Here is a 15,690-nt window from a genome sequence, read left to right on the forward strand (position 1 = left end):
AATGGCAGGTAGATCAGACTGAGAAGGGAACAGTGAGTGGTACGAGATAGGACTGGAAAGACAGACAGGGACGGGATCACGTGGTGATAAGGAAGCTGGGTTTTGTTCCTAGTAAGTGTGAACAGGTTTTTGCACGGGGGATTGACATGAGTGACTTAGCAGAGTGAAGCAGAAGCAGAAGACCAGTTCCCAGGCATGTGCTGTAGCCCACATGGACGAGGACGTGGCCTGGACCTGGCCTGCTGCTGGTGAAGGAGGTAAGGACCCCACAGATCTTGCTGGAAGTACCGTGTCAAGGAAAGAGAAGCAAACATGAATCCTACGTTTTGCTCCTATGTGAGAGGGCGAATGCTGCCTTTCTTTTCTGAGGGGGGAAAACTTGAGGGAAGAATTATCCTAACCCTTGAATGTAGCTTGCTATGTTTTGTTACGTTAAGTGCACCAAGAAATATTTTCCTTTACTTAAATATTTTTAAGTGTAATATTTGTGGGAAATGCAAAGAATATAAAACTATATGAGAAAAATCTACCTTTGTCATCTCACTCCTTAGAGTTGAGCACTGTTAACAGGTCATAGTGCATCTTTCTAGAACTTTAAGTACATTTAATCAATATCCATCTCTGTGTCTATCTCTCTGTACACCACACACGCACTTAGAAACTGATTTATATCATAATAAAAAAGTGACAAAATTCTCAAAATCATAGCATTCAATGGAACATGCATTTATCTCCTTTTTTTTAAAAATAACTTTAAGGGAGCTTTTTTTTTAAACATCTTTATTGGAGTATAATTGCTTTACAATGGTTTGCTAGTTTCTGCTTTATAACAAAGTGAATCAGTTATGCATATACATATGTTCTCATATCTCTTCCCTCTTGTGTCTCCCTCCCTCCCACCTTCCCTATCCCACCCCTCTAGGTGGTCACAAAGCACTAAGCTGATCTCCCAGTGCTATGCGGCTGCTTCCCACTAGCTATCTATTTTAGGTTTGGTAGTGTATATATGTCCATGCTAGGAGCTTGTTAAAATTGTGCACAGAGGACAGAGAGTGGGTGGTAAAATCACCACTTTGAGGAAAGGAAGAGTGGCATTCTCAAATGGCAGTATTTGCTGTTATTCTGGGCTCCAGGTTCTGGATCTTTGCTTTCAACTGGATTTGGTTTTTATTAAGGTAGATTTTGTTCAACATATTTAAATGTTGTTTGTCCATAATTTTACAAAAGGATCATTTTGGGGGCCTGGTGAAAAATTATAAATACCAATCAATGGAGCACTTTCTTAATTTCTTATTTGATTATTATTATTATTATTTTAAACACTAGGTATTTTTACATAGTGATCTATTTTTTTCTGACATTTTTATATGATTAAACCAAATGTGAACAAGGCAATTCAAGAAACCAAATGTACTTGCTGAATTCACCAAGTCTCCAGATGGTAAAAGCAGAAATGAACAGATTCCATATAAAACATACAAAGGAAAGGACAAAATAAAGTTAAATTCTTCATCTGAAATAGTTTACCAGATTAAAGTTTGTAGAGGCACCATAAAATGAGATAAAGTAAAAAAAATTTATGTGTGTCATTACTATGTTATTAAGTATCATAGAGGAACATTGTAATATGTTGTGTAAATGCTGGAATAGAGGTTCTCACCATAAAACAGCTGATTCTCCATAGTCTACCCTGTCCTGTTCTTCTCTATCCCCAAAGAACAAGATGGATATTCTAGAACAAATGAGCTACACAGTGCTTTCAAAGAGAATGAGCAAATTCAGAGGACCAAATACAGCTCTTGGGGAAGGAAACATAGATAACATAACCTGTATGGGGTCTTTGGAGGAGAAGTGATGTATCATCTATGCCAGTCACTGTGATAGTCTTTAAAGCCGACATCTCATTGAGCCCTTATGTAACCCCCATGAATGTTCTCATCCCATTTTGTAGACAGACCCAGAGACATGAAGTGACTTACCCAAGTTCTTCTATCTAGTAAATTGCAGAACAGGGAGGAATACAGATCTGTTGGATTTCAAGGACCAGGTTCCTTCCTCCATAATCCAGTACCTGCTGCTCCGCACCCCACTGGGGCTCACCAGAGCACTCATCAGTGACAAGTTTCACATGTATGTCACTTACCTTTAGCTCTTTTATATTAAAATATTTTAAAATTGTATTTCCATAACTGCATAATAATACTCATTGTGTCTTTTTTATTTTTAATCTCTGATGTTTCATCAACATACTTAAAAAAATTTTTTTTTAATTTTATTTTTGGCTGCGTTGGGTCTTTGGTGCTGCACGCGGGCTTTCTCTAGTTGTGGCGAGCGGGGGCTACTCTTTTTTTTTTTTTTTTTTTTCTGAATTTGTATGATTTTATTTCGGGGGCTACTCTTTGTTGCAGTGCACGGGCTTCTCATTGCGGTGGCTTCTTGTGTTGTGGAGCACAGGCTCAGTAGTTGCGACATGCAGGCTCAATAGTTGCGGCACATGGGCCCTAGAGCATGCGGGCTTCAGTAGTTGTGGCGTGCAGGCTCTAGAGCGCAGGCTCAATAGTCGTGGCGCACAGGCTTAGTTGCTCCGCGGCATGTGGGATCTTCCCGGACCAGGGCTCGAACTCGTGTCCCTGCATTGACAGGCAGATTCTTAACCACTGTGCCACCAGGGAAGTCCCTCATTGTGTCTTAAGCATCTTTAAGTCTCCATCCTCTAGCCCAACTCTTTACACAAAGTGGACGTGAAATAAGCCTTATTTGATGGACTAGTGAAGATTACTCTTTTGGCATCCCAAAGAGAGATTCTCTAAGATAATAAAAGGCTATTTTTATTTGAAACTATCTAATATATACACACTACATCTTAGTTTAATGTACACCATGAAAATAAAACAGAAAGAGAAACATGGAAAACTTTTATTTAGAAATGTAAAGGTGAGATCAATAGTTCTCATGCTGTGTAGATGAAAGTTATAATCAGTCCTTGAGAGTTAAATAATTTCTCTTATTGGCTTAATCTTTTCTGTGTTGAAAGAAGTTAAGAATTTTGTTATTTTAAATTATTTCTCAGTAGTAGTATAGTTCATTACTCTTCCTTGAACTTCTAATGATTTATTTTGTAAATAATTACAAAATGTGATGGGTTATTGCTGCATATATATTTCTCTGTCCACGTTTAAACTGGCACATATAATAACAGATTTTGAATTTTTCTTCACTTCTTTATATTTAACTAATGGAGCTTATCTAGGACACAACAGAAGGTATTTATGCAGGCTAATTGAATAAATTATAGCCAAATTCCTAGTTTTGTGGTGTCATATTAAGCAATTGAATAGTATTTGAATTACACATTACTTCTGAATCTTAAGCTTTTATGATACTTATAAGTAATACATGTTTATTAATATATAGAGTATATAATTCTAAAAACAGTTACTGTGAATGTCCATCATCTCATGTAGATACAAAATAGGAAAATATTTTCTTTGTGATGAGAGCTCTCAGGAATTACTCTCTTAGCATCTCTCATCTGTGACACACAGCAGCACTCATTGTATTAATCATGTTGTACATCACATCCTTAGGGCTTATTTATTATATAGCTGGAACCCTTCATCACCATTCAAATATATTAACTTATTATCGACTATATTCCCCATTGTGTACATTTCACCCCCGTGTCTCATTTATTTTGTAACTGGAACTTTGTACCTCTTAATCTCCTCACCTATTTCACTCATCTCTCCACCTCACTGCCCTCTGGCAACCACCCGTTTTTTCTTTGTATCTATCTACGACTCTGTTTCTGTCTTGTTATGGTTGCTCTTTTGCTTTGTTTTTTAGGTTCCATGTATAAGGGAAATCATATGGTATTTGTCTTACCCTGTCTGACTTATTTCACTTAGATTAATGCCCTCAAGTTCTGTCCATGTTCTCACAAAAGGCAAGATTTCAGTCTTTTTTATGGTTGAATAATATTCTATTATACATTATATATATTATCTATTATATATAAGATATATATATTCTATTGTATATATATCTACCTATATAGAGATATCTCACATATCCTCTACCCATTCATCTATCAATGAGTACTTATGTTGCTTCCATATCTTAGCTATTGTAAATAATGCTCAATGAACATAGGGGTGTACATATCTTTTGGAATTAGTGTTTTCATTTTCTTCAGGAAAAACACCTAGAAGTGGAATTGCTGGATCATATAGTAGTTCTATTTTTTTAAAAAATGATTAATTTTTTGGCTGTGCTGGGTCTTCATAGCTGCACGCGAGCTGTCTCTAGTTGCATAGAGGGGGGCTACTCTTCGTTGTGGTGTGTGGGCTTCTCATTGCGGTGGATTCTCTTGTTGCAGAGCATGGGCTCTAGTCACGCAGGCTTCAGTAGTTGCAGCACGCAAGCTCAGTAGTTGTGGCTCGCGGGCTCTAGAGCACAGGCTCAGTATTTGTGGCGCATGGGGTTAGTTGCTCCACGGCATGTGGGATTTTCCCGGACCAGGGCTCGAGTCCGTGTCCCCTGCATTGGCAGACGGATTCTTAACCACTGTGCCACCAGGGAAGTCCCGGTAGTTCTATTTTTAATTTTTTGAGGAACCTGCACACTATTCTCCACAGTGGCTGCACTAATTTACATTCCCCCCAACAGTGCACAAGGGTTCCCTTTCCTCCACATCCTTACTAACACTTATTTGTTGTCTTTTTGATAATAGCCATTCTGACAGCTAGGAAGTGGTATCTCATTGTGGTTTTGATTTGCATTTCCCTGATGATTAATGATGTTGAGCATCTTTTCATGGGCCTGCTGGCCATCTGTATGCCTTCTTTCAGAAAAATGTCTATTCAGGTCCTCTGCTCATTTTTAATCTGTTTTTTCTTTCCATTGAGTTGTATGAATTTTTCATATATTTTGGATATTAAACTCTTATTTATGAATATCTTTCATTGCTTGATTTAGATCACTAAATTTTCCCATTGTAAAGAAAGGATAACTTTTTGCCATTAAGATGGAGACCAGCAGTCTTTTCTCTGAAATAAGTAGGGTAAGATATAGACAAAGTTCCACCCAGAAAGGAAGAGGGAGTAGGAAGCCAACAGTTTCTCCCAGGGATTGTGGAAAGGGATAGATGGAGATTAAATAAGTGACAAAACTTCTAACTCTAGGCTCAAATCTTAAGGAACAGATTGTGTCATTTAGTTTAAGGGAAAAACCCAATGCAGAGGAATGTTAGGCCACTCCCCTTTTGGAACCTTAGAAAGAGTTTGTCTTAGTGTGTGGTCTCAAAAACAACATGGCAGAGGGATAATAGTGGTTCCCATTAGAGTAGCAGTAGCAGAAAAAGATGTCTGGAAAAACAAGCTTGTTTGTGTCAAGCTGACCTTGGACTCTGTTATCATGGAAGGGGCCCAGAAATTCAGACATGCTCTGTGGATTAAGTGGAATATATTTAAGAGTTTGACTGGCGAACTTGCCAGAGGGTTTATCATAGTAGAGTTGACTGGATGTTTCACCAGGACTGGAGAAAGGCAGACTTGTTGAGGCAGGATGGAATAGAAGTCACAGGCAGACCTCAGAGGAGACCCAAGTGCAGGTGAAAGCTACAGTAAGCCTAGTCATCAAGATATGCAGACAAGAGAACACAGCTGCCTGGAGGCCAGCAGGGTACAAATGACCAGGCTGACTGGAGACAGCACCATGGAGATCAGAAATCCCCCCAGATGGCGGAGACAAGGATTGCTTCTCCTCCCCCACAATGAAGGCATATGGACCTCCTACACCTCCTGCTTTAACCCAGATCGATCTTGAAGGGGAGGGGAGAGGGGAGGAAATGTGAATGATTAAGCCTTTATTCAAAAGAGACAGAGTCACAGAAAATTGTCCCTTGTACTGGAAGATGTTGAGATGGCCTAGTCTGCAAGGTTAGGATCTCTCTCTCTTCTGCCTAGGATGAGGACTTGTGAGGAAGGGTAGATGTATTTTCCTTGCTCATTTGTAAACCAGTGCAGTCCTGTAATTCTGGCTGAAAACTTTCTTCAGGCATCTTTTAAAAAATTAATTATTTTTCTAGACTGTGACACCACTGAGGCAGGAAGCTCCTTGGAAGCCACACTACGTTGCCACACACTCTCTGCTTCTGATGACTTTAAAGCGTCGTGAACCCACTGAATTATTCCTGGGTGGTCATAATCTGTGGGTGATAGTGCTTCTATCAGGCTCAGCATGTAAATTTTCCCTTCAGTCTTTAAGAAACATGGATGCTGATTCTCTAAATATACACTAAAATGTCTTTATTTGGCCAATTACATTTCCTTGTCTTTGGTTGATTGGTTGATTAATTAACTTATTCAACAAATATTTGCAGCACATGCATCAGGTGCAGAGGACAAAGCTGAAAAGTCAGACAGGATCTCTGTCCTCATGGAACTCATGTTTGAGTTATTTGGATTAATGTCACTGCACAGGCACGATGCAACTCTTGCATGCATAGTTCCTTCTTTATTCTTCACAAATATTTCCATTGTCAAACAACTCATCCTGTATGGGGTACAACATTTGTCATTTTTTCTCCACTTTCATTTTTATTTTTTCTATTTTTATTTCTCTTGTAATTTTATGCCTTTTAATAATACTTTCAACATTCTCACTGTGTGTTTGCACTTCTAGGACCTTATAAAGTCCCTAATGTTTGGAAAATAGTTAAAAATTAATCACATATAGAGAAAACACATCGACTAATAAAATCCACAATGGCCATTTCTGTAACAACCTGCTACAAACACTAACACTATGAGTTAGTGATGAGATTTTGCTCCACGGCATAGCTTTGTTTCTATCTACAGAAACCTCTGAGTCGAAAATGTTTTAATTAAAAAAATTCTACTTTTTAGAAAAGGGCCGATTTAATTATTTAATTGAAGTAAAAAGAGATGATAAAGTAGTAACTAGAAAGACAACTTTTAATAATTAGAAATTCCTGCTTTTTAGAAACTTATTGCCTGGATGAAGAGGCAATTATCTAAAAATAATCAACCTCACTAATCGTCAGGGAAATGCAAAGCAAAACCATAATGAGATATCACCTCACACCTGCTGGAATGTCTCTCATGAAAAAAGACAAGAGATAAGAAGTGCCAGGTAAGCTGTGGAGAAAAGGGGACACTTGTGCACTATTGGGGGGAATGTAAGTTGGTGCAGCCACTGTGGAGAGCAGTATGGAGATTCTTCAAAAAATTAAAAATAGAACTACCATACAATCCAGCAGTTCTACTTCTGGGTATATATCCAAAGGAAATGAAAGCAAGATATTAAAGAGATATCTGTACTTCCATGTTCATTGCAGCATTAATCACAATAGCCAAGATATGTCAATAACTGATGGATGAATGGATAAAGATGTGGTATTATACACACACACACACACACACACACACACACACACACACACCATGGAATGTCATTCAGCCATGACAAAGAAGAAACTCCTGCCCTTTGTTGACAACATGGATGGACCCTCCTATTTTAATTGGACAAATTATACTAAGTGAAATAAGCCAAACAGAGAAAAACAAGTCATGCACGGTATCACTTACATGTGGAATCAAAAATAAAAGTCAGAACTCATAGAAACAGAGTAGAAAAGTAGTTGCCAAGGGTTAGAGAGTGAGGAAAATAGGAAAAATTTGGTAAAAAAGTTGCTATGATTTTCACCTATAAGATGAATAAGGTCCTCAGAGCTCATATAAAATATGGTGAGTATATTTTATAACACTGTATTGTATAATCAAAATTTTCTAAGAGAGTAAAACTTAAATGTTCACACACACAGAAAGATGTGATGTGATGGACATGTTAATTAACTAGATAAGGGGAATTCTTTCACAATGTATACTTATAGCAAATCACCACAAGGTACACTTTAAATATCTTACAATCTCATAGGTCAATTATACCCCAGTAAAGCTGAAAAAAAGATGATTTATAAATTCTGTACTTGTATTTTGGAATATCTTGACTCATGGGAAGAACCTTTTGGTGGAACTCCTATTTTAATTGGATAAATATTTATTATATATTGGAATTGCAGTGGAATGAGAGTGCCTACCTATAATTTTGCAGGGTCTGTGTTTGGGAAAGTATTTCAGGGGTAATAAATCAACTTATTTTAAGAACTTTCCTTAAAAGGAAACATTCTTTGAATAGACAACGCTGAATGAAATTGCTTGGCCTACAAAATTGATCTGTTCCAAAACCAAAAAGATGAGGAAAATAGAAATGAGGATAGACTTCCTTTAGCAGACATTTTTCTGAGTACCTCAAAACCTTAGAAAGTATTTTTCTTAATTAATAAAAAGTATGTTTCATAGGAAAAATTTCATTGAAAGTGTTATAATTTTATATCTACTTATCAAAAATGCAATTTTGAAGAAGATTTCAGGAAACTTTATGAAAAATGTAAAAATCATAAAACTATCATGAAAATAAAATTCCTCAAAAGATACTATAAAACAATTTTAGATATTGAAATATGTATCATAACTAATTATTAATTTATGTTATTTTTAATGTACAGTTAGTCATGAATTTTTTCAATTTGCTTTATTTTTATTTTAAAACAATTATAATTTTGAAAAATTTCAAATAAAATTATTTAGTAGGTTTACTAATGTAATAAAACAAACTCTCAGTTAATAAATATTTCAAAAAGTCCTATAACTTTAATGACTTTTAGTGTTTTTGCTTATGTTCAGATGTATCGCAGTTGACAACAGATTTTATAGACATCTTATTTTAGTAACTGCATGACCTTAAGAAAATCACTTAACTACATTAGTCTTATTTTCTTATGTACAAATGGGGATGATGTTACTTATGTCAAAGTTAAGTATGAGGGGTAAAGAAAATAATATGTGTCAAGTGCTAATCACAATCTAGCAATATTATTAATATTATAATGGTTCTTAAAAAAGGGCTACAATCAACTAGACAATCCCAAGTATTCAAGGAATACTTTCCACTTGCCTAATACTTTTCTTGGTATTATGACCTGCAGGAATAAATCTCTTATAACCTCCTGAAGAGATACCACAAGCAGCCATGAAAAATATGGAAAAAATGATTATATGGGGCAGATTATCATTTTAAATGCTTATTTGTATGCTTACAGAAGTAGAAAAGGCATTAGCAATTGGAGAGAACATGATAAGCTGGTGTTATCATTTGGTCTTTACAATATGCCTAGTATTATGTGAGGAACTGGAAATTCAAGAAGACAGAGTTCTTATTCTCAAGAAGCTCAGAATCTCCTGAATCAAGGAAGGCATCACATGTCAGGTGAGAGGCACTGTTTTGGGCAAAAGAATAGAGCATTATGGGAAGGGAGTAAGCATTTTAGGTGTGGTGAGCTTTGTTTACCTGAGGCATTGGCTTGGCTGGAGGAGAGGGGGTATTGGAGAGTGGTGGGAGGTAGGGCTGGGTAGGCAAAGAGAGAAATTCCACAATAAAAACACTTGGGACTGCTTTCTGAGCATGGCGTCAGTGTGTTGCCTGGCAGAAGAATATTTTTCCTGAGCCCTGTTAAGTTGTTAAGTTTTCCATTATTAGCTTTATAATTCTTACATTCCTCCTGTATTATGCTGAGAACAAACAATATGGGCTTCAATCTTTTTAACACTTGTTCCTGTATCAACCAGTTCTCAACCACATGGAAGGATCGAATTAAGAGCCACACTGGTGTGGAGTAATTGAATGGCTTGATTTTTTCCAGAAGTTGACAGAGAAAGACATCCTGTACCAGTCATAGCATTTTAGATACCATCTCCTAATCTTATAGGAGAGAACTGAGGCTCACGGCAGTTGCTTAAGATCACTTGGAGTGCGTGGAGGGCTGGGACGCAGACTCCATCTCCTCATGCCAGACAGTGGCTTATTCTGCTCGATCAGCATCCCCGGAATGGGCGGCTAGGGACACTCATTCCAGAAGGTATTAATTGGAGCTCCCAGAACAAAGGGTTCTAGGGAGGAAAAGAGTCTTGGAAATACTGCATGTTAAATCCTTCTCTTGGGGATCCAAGTTTCATAGTAGCACATTAGAAACTTAAAGGAGTTCCAAAAGTAAAAACAAAACAAAACAACCCCCCCCCAAACAAAAAACTTCTTTAACAGTGTTAATAGTTAAAATGACATGTTGGCAGAGGAAGACTTTCTTTGTACATCTTGCTAATGGGGAATTATTTTCCCTTAACACCAGTTTGGGATGACCTCACACCTCTCATCCTCATTTCTCAAATTAGAGGAGCCCACAGCCTTTGCTGGGTGCAGCTGAGGTCAGAAGGACCAGGATTCTTAGCAACAAGAAAAGTCACGGTCTTCACAACAGGACTTTACACTCACAGGTGATTGAAGGAAAAACTGGCACCTCTGTTTTACTGAGTGCCACCAGACCATTGAAGCATCTACTGGGCTGAAATATGAGCTAAGTATATCTTATTTCTCATTTAATGAAAGCAGTATGGCTAGCAGTGAAGAGTTTGTATTTGGTGTCAGCTAACCTTGTTCTTGTCTAGCTATGGCATTTAGCAGTTCTGTGATCTTGGGGAAGTTATTTAAGCTTTTTGAGCCTCCATTTCCTTATCTGTAGAATGGGGAAAATAATTCCCCACCCTCAGAATATTTGTAAGAATGAGATGTTATAATATAGAACATATAACATGTCACATACAGTGCATAATGTATGTGTTTAAGATTCTTAGCAGTGGGGCTTCCCTGGTGGCGCAGTGGTTGAGAGTCTGCCTGCCGATGCGGGGGACACGGGTTCGTGCCCCGGTTCAGGAGGATCCCGCATGCCGCCGAGTGGCTGGGCCCGTGAGCCATGGCCGCTGAGCCTGCGCGTCTGGAGCCTGTGCTCCACAACGGGAGAGGCCACAACAGTGAGAGGCCCACGTTCCGCAAAAAAAAAAAAAAAAAAAAAAAAAGATTCTTAGCAGAATTCTTGGCATATAGTATGTGCTCATAGATGTAGCTATATGAGTATCATGTTATCGCTCCCTCGTACTGAGTGTATATGACAGGCATGTGCTAAGTGCCTTTACATACATAAACATATATGTAATACAAACATATATAAATGAGCTTTATATTTTGTATATTCACAATAGTAGTTGTCATTTCCTATGTGCCAAGTACTCTGCTAAGTCTTTTTATGAATTATCTAATTTAGTTTTGACAATAGTCATGAGGGGTTAGTATTTCCGCTTTGTGGAGGAGAGAATTGAGGTGCAGAAAGTCTAACTTATCTAAAGTTAACCCCCCCTTATCTAGGGGCAGAGCTAAGCTTTGAACCAGCCGAATGTTATGCTCTTGTACCTCTTTAATGAAGATAAAAATTGCTTAATTTCAAATTTTAAATTTCTATTTTCATATTAAACATACAGAGTATAATACACTTGGTAGTCAGGAATTGTTTTAAAATTTATAAAACAATATTAAAATTGATCTAAAAAATTTTAAAAATCCATCATACAACCATCCAAGCATAACTTTCATGTGTTATACTCCCTTCTAGCCCTTGTGCAAAAAATATTTTTCCATGATTGTAATCAATGTTGTGTTCTTATCAATGACGATTAAATTATAATGGTTTTAATGTTTCATTTTCATAATTATCATCTTCAATAGCTGCATACTGTTTCATCAAGACAACATAACAATTAGCCCAGTCATTCTTCTACTTGTCAGACTTTGATCTTTCTCCACCCTCCCGTTATTCGGCATGATCTAGGGTTACTATTTTTTTTTTTTTTTTTTGCGGTATGCGGGCCTCTCACTGCTGTGGCCCCTCCCGTTTCGGAGCACAGGCTCCGGACGCGCAGGCTCAGCGGCCATGGCTCACGGGCCCAGCCGCTCCGCGGCATGTGGGATCTTCCCAGACCGGGGCACGAACCCGTGTACCCTGCATCGGCAGGCGGACTCTCAACCACTGCGCCACCAGGGAAGCCCTAGGGTTACTTTTAATGCTACAAAACAAAACAAAACACCCACCCCCCGAATCATCCATATTAATTGTCAGTTTTGAACTCAGTATTTCTTTAACAAGATGCATCTGAGATTCCAGATATAGAATACCGTTATCCTTTGGAAAGGCTACTTAGTATTTTCTGGCATTTTAATGCCTGTGGGAGGTTGCACAGGTGTGATTCTTTCTTAGGGACATGGTACAGCCCATTCATGCAAACATTGCCATTGGACATTATCTCACACAACCTTTACATTAGGAAACAGACGAGGGACAGACCAAGTGATGCCAAAGTCCCATAGAAGAGAAATCTGCCTCCAGTTACCAGTCGGCCCTTGAAATAAGTCACACAGTGTCAACCACTCTGCTACAATGGACTTCCAGGTCTGGTGATTTGTTTTCTGTCATCTTTCTCTTCTGGTTATCCCTTCAGTTATGTATGCTCATTGCTATTAATAAAAGACTATCCGCCTCTTTTATTTCATTCAAAAGATACCTATTATGCCTCTACAATTTCTGGATCCAAAAAACATTGTTTTCCCCTAATTGAATCCACCTGCACTAAAATTATAAATTTTATTCTCCTTACTCCCGTCATTATTATAGATTTTGACAGAATATGGGATATTCATACTCACTTCATTCACTGCACTGTTTTCTGAGGTTATGGGATCCATACAGAAATGGCTTGGCTACAGTACATTTTGCCATCTAACTTTTAGCTACTGAACAATGCCACCTTATCTATTTTTGGATCATCCTCATATTAGATGAAAAAGTTTATTGAGGGTTTAAAAACTTCTTTTTCCAGACTGAGGCATACACTGAATTCAGTACTGCAATTTATCCCAACCGTGCAGGAACTGCTTTAAAAATGGTTCATTTTTCCAAAGTAACCTGAAAGGTTAGGCTTTGTGATCTTTCTTGGAGAGCCAAGTACAGTTTGCCTCCATTTACAAACCTAGGGGAAATGATCATTGCACAAACTTCATATTTTTAAATGGAAACGAAAAAAGCAATAGCTCTCCAAAGACTCCTTTAAGAAAGGCAAGTTTATGGAACTCAAATATTTGCTGAAATGTTTGGCCTCATGAGATATTTACATTAGGAACCCACTATTTTCCTTGAGCCCTCAAACTTTCATTTTAAGACCTATAATCATTCTACAGCTATAAGTTAACTGCTGAAGGATGGAATTTTACAGGATGTGCTACGGACAGGGTGTGAGCAGAGGAAAGCCTATGTTTTCACACTTCAGGTTGTTAAGGGAAAAACGGTATTTGAGCATAAATTGGCTTTAGAAGGAAGGAAAGTCTTGGTTGGTAGGAAAAAGAAGTCTGCTCTGCTGAACCACAATGTTTGAGTTCTTCAAAATCATGTGCAATTTTTTTCATGTTTTACATTTTTAAGCAAACTTGAAAGAAACATTGGGAAGGAAGGGATCTTGTGATCCTAGATTGAGGTTGGATTTCCATGGGCATTTTCATTTTCCACGGTGCCAGTGCTGCAAGAAGAACTGAAAGAAGACCTCATGTGGTAGAAGAAAACTGGATGATGGAGACATAACATTGAGAGCAGCAGGAGAAGAAAAGGAGACAAAAGAGGAGGCTGGGCAGTGGTGGCCTAGAGGAGGGATGATGGAGCCTGGGACTACGGATTAGGGAGGGGCAGTGGAACTCGTGAAAAGTGGATGAGTTCGAAATCTATTTTGTGTGTAGAACTGACAGTAATTGGGATGGATTTTTTTTAAAAAATGAAGACTGAGTGATGAGGCACTATCAAGAGTGATTCTCAGAATCCCTGCTTGAGAGACTGGGTGATGGAAGCGGCACCAGTTAAGCTGGAGAGCACAACTGGAGGAGGAGATGTGCAAACCAAGTTTGATTTGTGAGCAACAGGCAGAGGTATAAAGCAGGCAGTTGAATGCATGGAGCTTAGAAGTGAGTGTAGGATGAAAATATAAACTTTGAAATCATTAGAATATATAGATGGTATTTAAATTATGGGACTGTGATATGTATATATATATATATGTGTGTGTGTGTGTGTGTATATGCACACACACACACATACACACACAATGGAATATTTCTCAGCCATAAAAAAGAATGAAATGATGTCATTTGTAGCAAATGGACCTAGAGCTTATCATACTAAGTGAAGTAAGCCAGATAGAGAAAGACAAATATCATATGATATCACTTATGTGTGGAATCTTAAAAAAAGATACAAATGAACTTATTCCCAAAACAGGAACAGACTCACAGACACAGAAAACAAACTTATGGTTACCAAAGGGAAAAAGGAGGTGGGGGGAGAGATAACATATTCACACTACTATATATAAAATAGATAACCAGCAAGGACCTGTATAGCCCAGGGAACTACACTCAATATCTTGTAATAACCTATAAGGGAAAAGAATCAGCAAAAGAGTATACATTTATGTATGTATAACTGAATCGCTGTGCTGTACACTTGAAACTAACACAATATTGTACATTAACTATACTTCAATAAAAAAAAGTATGAGACTGGGAGTAATAACAGCAACTATATCAAACCTTGAACAACTCCAGGGCTGTTGGTTCCAAGAGGTACATAATGCTGTCTGAGCCATTAGAATGACTCTTTTGGTTGAAGACATATACCCACTAGTCACTAATGGCCTGAAGTTTTAGTGGCAAAATCATGCAGATATTCCTTCTCTTTTTTTTTTTTTTTTTTTTTTTTTTTTGCGGTACGCGGGCCTCTCACTGTTGTGGCCTCTCCCATTGCAGAGCACAGGCTCCGGACGTGCAGGCTCAACGGCCATGGGGCACGGGCCCAGCCGCTCTGCGGCATGTGGGATCTTCCCGGACCAGGGCACGAACCGGTGTTCCCTGCATCAGCAGGCGGACTCTCAACCACTGCGCCACCAGGGAAGCCCCCTCCTTCTCTTTTTTATCCATGTTTTCTAATAATACAAAAAATATCTTTGTATAAAAGAGTAGCTATTGATTGGAGTCCTATCTATCTAATATATGTATTTAGATTTGAATTTGCTCCATGAAACTCAGGTGGAAAAAAGTCACATTTTAATATATTTTGTTACTCAAATATAACCTGGCTTCCTGGCTCTGTGCTTTATTGGTGGGAAATTTAACTGCAGTTCTGCCTTTATTAGAAGAATCTATTCTTCCAGAGGCTTTGGCAAAAGTTCCAGGGGCTTAACTGGTCAGAAAACTTGGGCCAGGACCCTCTGAGCCCCTCACTTTCCCATGGTTATAGCAGCCACTATCAGCCAGTGATAGTGGCTTCATCAGCCAGTGAGAAGCTGCCTTTGTCTTAAAGGAAGCCATGTAGGATTTAATTTTGAGCTGAAAGTTGGGCTGATCTTCCAACCAGAATCTCTGAGAATCTCAAAAATTTCATGTTTTAATCCCCTTTCTATTTCTACAGAGGGCCCTGGGAGAGGAGGATCCAGGCTGTGGACTTTGCAGGCCCTTCCTGGGCCCAGGAGAGGCTGGCATTGCCACTTCGCAGCCCATCCCTTTTCTATTGCATGTCCATCACCAGGTGTAATTTCAGGTTTTTTTTCTCTTCCCTACCTGGATCAGAGACTAGTTTCTTGGGGGACCAGGACATTCTCTATCCCCAACTGGTTTGTGGTTTTCAAG

The 15,690-nt window shown here is 38.3% G+C and overlaps 1 pseudogene across 1 annotated transcript in view; it reads left to right on the forward strand.

The window, feature by feature from the left end:
• Positions 1 to 211: 211 nt before the first annotated feature.
• Positions 212 to 15,690, forward strand: part of LOC307061210 (nuclear pore complex protein Nup50-like) — a 51,965-nt pseudogene continuing 36,486 nt past the window's right edge. The window contains exon 1 of the transcript in view: positions 212 to 257. The product of the transcript in view is annotated as a nuclear pore complex protein Nup50-like (transcript). The remainder of the gene's footprint in view (positions 258 to 15,690) is intronic.

Source organism: Hyperoodon ampullatus (assembly GCF_949752795.1).
Source record: "Hyperoodon ampullatus genome assembly, chromosome: 12".
Taxonomy (NCBI): domain Eukaryota; kingdom Metazoa; phylum Chordata; class Mammalia; order Artiodactyla; family Ziphiidae; genus Hyperoodon; species Hyperoodon ampullatus.